This window comes from Lissotriton helveticus, chromosome 4_1 (genome assembly GCF_964261635.1).
Source record: "Lissotriton helveticus chromosome 4_1, aLisHel1.1, whole genome shotgun sequence".
NCBI classification, from domain to species: domain Eukaryota; kingdom Metazoa; phylum Chordata; class Amphibia; order Caudata; family Salamandridae; genus Lissotriton; species Lissotriton helveticus.
In genome coordinates, this window is record NC_136063.1 from 183,979,315 (window position 1) to 183,985,849 (window position 6,535).

A 6,535-nucleotide genomic window follows, 5' to 3' on the forward strand; every position below is an offset into this window, starting at 1 on the left:
AACCGCCTGTTATTGCACTACTGAAGCCCAACTAGCCCACACTGGCAGGATAAACAACATGATTGATACCTAAATGAAAATCCGCCATGTGCTTTGTTATTAGAGTAAAGGACTGGTCTACTTGACAATTGTTGTGTTTTTTATTTAAATGTCAATGCTTTTGTATGTTCAACCAGTATTATGAAATCTACATATGTAAAAGACCAAAAAAAAGTTATCCTTCTAAGAAAGACATGCTATGAATGTCCATAATCGTTTCTAAAAGAAAACAAATTAATGTGAAATAAGTCAATAAGGTCACTATAATTGTAAATGTGGTTTTGTAGTGAAATATTATAATTTAACTAGAGCACTGTATTGTTGATATTACTTTATAAGAGGCCCAGTCTGGGTGCTAGCAATAGGCCCAACCCCCCTTGTTTACAAGCATTATAAATAAGGCACCCTTTCAGGCTACACTTAGCATGAAAGGGATGGGCAATGGATGTTGCAGTGAGCACTCTGCCAGAACCTCCATTGATTTTGATGCTGCCCCATATTTACAAGGGTGGCGCAAATATGTGCAGCGCCAAAATTAAGACCAGGGAAAACCTGGTCTTAACATGACGAAACGAGGAGAAATGCTTATTTTCTCCTCATTTTGCTGTTTCTATGTGTGCTGCAATATGCAGCACACATAGAAACAGCAGAACGCCTTGAATGATTGTTTATGTACAGGAAGGTGTTCCTTTTGCACATGTAAATATGGCACATACCTTCATTTTCGGAATGACTGAGTGTGTACCCAATGCCACGCTCTTCCATTCCCTCGTACATATGTCCCGCCGTTTTTAAAAAGAAAACTCCAAAACTGCATTCTTGTTATTGAGAAACAAAGAATTAATAACCTCCACACCCAGGGAGTAGGTATCATCAAGTGTTTTTTTCTTTCTGGCACACCAGGTTTTACCAGGACGTGACAGACAGAAAAAAAAGACATCAGTACTGTGACAGAAAACCGACAGTTCTCCCGACCCAAGGCAGGGTGAGTGGATGGGGTAGTCCATCGCGTTTGTGGTGAAGTACCCTGTCCGCCAAACTCTAAATCACCCCCTTTATTGCAATCTTAGGACCTTTGCATGTACTGAGTATGGACATTGGGAGCAAGCGCTATGTTTGTTTATTGGACAGCTGGTAAAATAGATTACTTGAAAATTTTAAATTTAGAAAGTCAAGTTCACCCCACCTTTGATCTTGTGTGTGCAATGCACCCTGATGTTTCTATTTTGTTTGCAGAGATGCTCTCAAAAATTCTTTCCTTTGTGAGGATGGATGCCATGGAGACAGTGGCCTGGCATCCATAGCTGGTACTGAAAATTAATTGATTATGCTAATCTCGCTCGCTCTACTACATTCCTAGTGAATAGTTTTTCCTGCAGCTGTTTTCTAATGTTAAGAACACAAAATTGCCTCAGCTGCTCTTGAAATTGCATCTCTTTGATATTTCCTCTACACTGGGTTTGCAAAATCGACATAGTGTGCTCTCTGCAAAGTGTTTCCACTTTTCTAGTGATTGTTGCTGTGATTACATTTAATAAGCAGACTTCTGCCAGGGAGATTTTGAAAGAGGATGGACTAACAAATGACCTGCTCATGATAAACAAATAATGCTGATATCCACCTGCAAAAATTAGAAAGGTAAGAAAGCATTGGTAGAACCAATGGAGACCTGAGGGGTAGTGATTTAGTTGCAGACTCTAGAAACAGTAGTCGTAGTTTGAAATTCATGCTCCCTGCAAAAGGTGTGGCCTTGAGTAAATCATGTTGTTTATCCCGTTCCTAATTCCCATAATGATCCAAAAAGTGTTCAAACAGTGCAGTTTGCACCTTGCACTTTTGAAAAGAATTCATTCAGAACAAACATTCTCTTAGTTGAACGTTCTCCAGAATTGTAGGAGGCTGGCTTAGTATATGGTGCTCACTTATGCAAGTGTAGCACCCTACACTAATCCAGACAACTCATATGGTGATTTTAGGGGTCTTATACAAACTTAGAAAGCTCTCTAAGTGATAGTTGTGGTTCAGGCTTCGTTCAGAAGGAGTGTAAAGCAGCTTGTTTTACAGTTTCTAATCATATAGTGTAGGTTAAGTGAAAAAAAACACACAGTGTAGTTATAAAAATATGTATTTATTATAAACACTTAATAACAGATTGCAATTCCTCCTCCCCAGAGATATAATCACAATATACACAATACTTTAGTAATAGAACACGCAAGTAGCACAAATACAAAGTGGTCTCCAGTGGGAGACCAAACCACAGAACAACCACCTGTGTTGCTGAACCTTATGGAGTCCGTGGGAGCTCAAGAACAGCACACTGGTCAGCTTCATTGTGGTGCCTGCAGATGCAGGGGAGTGACTCCTTCACTCCAAGGGAGATTCCTTTGGGTGTCTTGGATGCCCACAGGCCTGGAGAAGAACATGTATGGAGCACAGGCACAGACAACGCAGAAGACTGGCAGGACAACGAGACCAGGAGCATTAGGAGTCTTCCAGATGCAGCCTCGGCTCCCAAAGCTCAGTCCAACGAAGTCCAAAGTGCCCAGATGGTTGAAGAGGAAGTGGTTTTAGATCTGAATCTTGTCCCAAAACGAATCTGAAGAGCAACTCACAGGTAAGCCCTTAAGTACTCTAGGAAAAGGGTTGGGACGATTTGGAGGTCCCTCCAAGAGGAGAGGCTAGACAGTGGGGAAGATACACCAATATCTTTTGTCCAGTTTTGCTCCAGAGCGGGAACTGGTTCCAGTTGGAGTACGCAAGGAGGGCACCAAATGTGCCCTTCATAGAAGTGTAGTAGCACTGGCAAGCTCCACCACCCTGGCCCAATACACCAAGTCCTGTCTGGGAGGTGGTAACACCTCCCTGGGACACGAAACCTATTGTCCTACCTTCTCCTACTTGAGCTTGGCTCAGCAGCAGGAGGGCGGAATTGTGTCTGTGGTCGGCTGCAGCCATAGCTTGCTGTCAGACTCTGGAAGACTATTACCGGGAGCACGCAGGTGTTCCTGAAGGGGCCCCACAGTGCATAGAATCATACCTCCAACACCGTTTACATTGTTGGGGTATGATTCCAACATGTTTGATACCAAATATGCCAGAGTTTGTTACAGCCAGTTTAGAGCTAGCCGTCCCGTAATGAAGCCTGGTCACTCGATGTATCGTAATGGCTGATGCACTTACAATACCTGGAGAATGGACTCTGGGAATTGTAGGGGTGTCCTGCTCATACAGGGGCACCCTCACACTTGTAACCAAGCACCCAGCCTTCAGGATTGAAAGGTATGCCTCAGGGGTGACTTATAGGTTTTAAGTTTAGTGACCTAAGATATAAGAAAATGTATCTCTGTCATAAATGATGCTAATACAAGCTTACACAGGCTGCTATGTCAGGCCTGTAGTCACAATTTCAGTTCTCTCCCATGGGTGGCATAATACATGCTTCAGCTCATGGGTGATCCCTTGTGTATCTGTGTCCTGGGTACTTAAGTACCATATACTAAGGACTTACAAGTGTTGCCGATTTGGGGGGTACCTAAGTACTCACCATGGTCCAATTTAGGGAGGAGGCACAGAGACTGGGTTCCTGATTAGACTGGACAGAAAAACACAATGACACCAGCAAAAAGTGGGGGTAACCATAAAAGCTGACCCTACTTTCCTACAATAATACACTGCATTCTGGAGTTACAATTCACAAATAACACAACATAACATTTGTATTTGTGATGGCATGTCCTCATTGTTACCCAACTCAATGGTGAATATGTTATAGGTGTCTATACATCATAAACTGAAGATAAATATAGTGACTCTAGAAAGTCTCCGGGGCAGCATTACACATGTAGCGCATTTTCCTTCATTACGCTGGACACACCCTTTAAAAGGTGCACCCAGCGCAATGAGGGAAAATGCACTGTGTTATGATGAATGTGCTGCCCTCAGGGCAGCGGCAAACTCCTGCTACCCTGGGGGCTGAGCATCCATGTGAAAAATGGGGCGGCTGCATTGAAGCCCCTCTGTGTTTTCACAGTGCAGGCGGCCACCCGCCTATATTTTGAAGGGGGATTAGAGATCCACTTGCAGGCGGGTGCTGTCAGTGACTGCACCTGCCAGCAAGGGTATATCAAGGGGTTCCATTGGACCCCCTTTCCCCTTTCCAGAGGGCTGCTGTCAGGAAGCACACTGTCAGTGCGCCTCCTGAGAGCTTATTTGCCTCTGCACCCGCATATGCAATTCAGCATGGGTGCAAAAGCAAAGGGATTCCCTCATTTGCATGGGGCATGGCATCATGCAAATGAGGGATCGCCCCTGAAGTTAGCACCGGTGATTTATGTGCCCCAGCGCTATCGGTATTACAGAAGAGGACACACAAGCGTCTGCATCCCCTTCTGTAATACCAAAGTGCCCCGGTGCGAAAAGCAGGCACAAATCCCTGTTGCACCCCCGGGGCACTTTGTGTAATACGGCCCCTGTAGTCTTCCAAGTAGTTGTGGCTGAGCTAGATCTACACCCAACAAGGAATTGTCCTAAGGAGGCTAAAGAAGGAACTCTTTTTCTCCAATGTTTGAATGGAACAAAGCTTGAGTCGAAGATCTGCTTGCTTAGATCCATCATGGTCCAGAGTTACTAAAGACTTGCGTTGTTCTTGCATGAGGCAAGTCGTCGCAAGGCAAAGCAAGTACTTAACTGGGATTTACTAAGCCACGCAAGGGGAGATTTGTGCCACCATCTGTGGCTTGCTAAAGAAAAAGTAATGCAATGCAGCACCATGCACTGTGTTGCATTACCCTGCATCTTGGAGACATTCCATGGGTTGAGCGTAGGCATTTCAATGCATTCACCCATGAACTTGGTGCATTCCCGGATTTGGCGCATTCCCAAATTTACTAAAGCTAGTAAACCTGGGAATGTATCAAAATGCTTCGCCCTCCCCAGTACGGCTAACAGGAGAAATATATGTATGTAATCTTTATTCTTCCTCTTGGTATGTGTGATGCATTCCAAATCATACACAGAAAGAGGGAAATGCCTCTAAGGATCGTTTTTGCACAGGATGGTGTCTCTTCCTATACAAAAACAATCCTGCCTGTAAAGCAGACACCTGTGCACTAAGGTTCAACAATGCCTGCATTGGCGCTAGGCTGCACACAGTTCACCAGCCATTGGGGAGAGCAGAAAACCTCAAAATCTTTGTAAATATAGAGCATTTCTGCTCTCTCTTTCACGCTACACAGTGCAGCAATTTACGTGCTGCCCTGCTTTCAAGAAAGATTAGTAAATATGGCACCAAGCGTCTAAAGAGCTGCCTCGCCATCATCCAAGCCTGGATGAAAAATGTCATGCAAGTGGAAGCAGTGAAATCAGCACTTCTAATACGAGAGTATCAATCAATCAATCAATCACAGACATTTATAGAGCGCACTACTTACCCGTAGGGTCTCAAGGCGCTGGGGGGAGGGGGGTGCCGCTACTGCTCGAACAGCCAGGTCTTCAGCTTCTTCCTGAAGGAGAGGTGGTCTTGGGTCAGGCGCAGGTCGGTCGGGAGGGAGTTCCAGGTCTTGGCGGCCAGGTAGGAGAAGGACCTTCCTCCTGTAGTCGCTCTTCGGATGCGGGGGACGGCGGCGAGGGCGTGGTTGGCTGATCGGAGGTGGCGTTTGGGAGCGTAGAAGTTGATTCGGTTGTTGAGGTAGGTCGGGCCCTGGTCGTGTAGGGCTTTGTGTGCGTGGGTGAGGAGGCGGAAGGTGATTCTTTTGTTGACGGGGAGCCAATGTAGGTCTCTCAGATGTCCGGAGATGTGGCTGGTTCGTGGGATGTCGAGGATGAGTCTGGCTGAGGCGTTCTGGATCCGCTGGAGTCTCTTCTGGAGCTTGGCGGTGGTACCGGCGTAGAGGGCGTTGCCGTAGTCCAGTCGACTAGTGACGAGGGCCTGGGTGACGGTCTTCCTGGTCTCGGTGGGGATCCACCAGAAGATCTTTCGTAGCATGCGTAGGATGTTGAAGCACGCCGAGGAGACGTTGTTGACTTGCCTGGTCATGGAGAGGGAGGAGTCCAGGATGAAGCCCAGGTTGCGTGCGTGGTCTGTCGGTTTGGGTGCGGTGCCCAGGGCGGGAGGCCACCAGGAGTCGTCCCAGGCGGAGGGTGAAGAGCCCAGGATGAGGACCTCCGTCTTGTCTGAGTTCAGTTTCAGGCGGCTGGTTGTCATCCACTCGGCTACCTCTTTCATCCCTTCGTGCAGGTTGGCTCTGGCGGTGGCGGGGTCGTTGGTCAGGGACAGGATCAGCTGGGTGTCGTCGGCGTAGGAGATTATGCTGAGGTTGTGTTGGCGTGCGATGGCCGCGAGGGGGCTCATGTAGACGTTGAAGAGGGTGGGGCTCAGCGAGGATCCTTGAGGGACGCCGCAGATGACTTCGGTGGCCTCTGACTTGTACGGTGGTAGGCGGACTCTCTGTGTTCTTCCGTTGAGGAAGGAGATGATCCATTCAGAGCCTTCTCC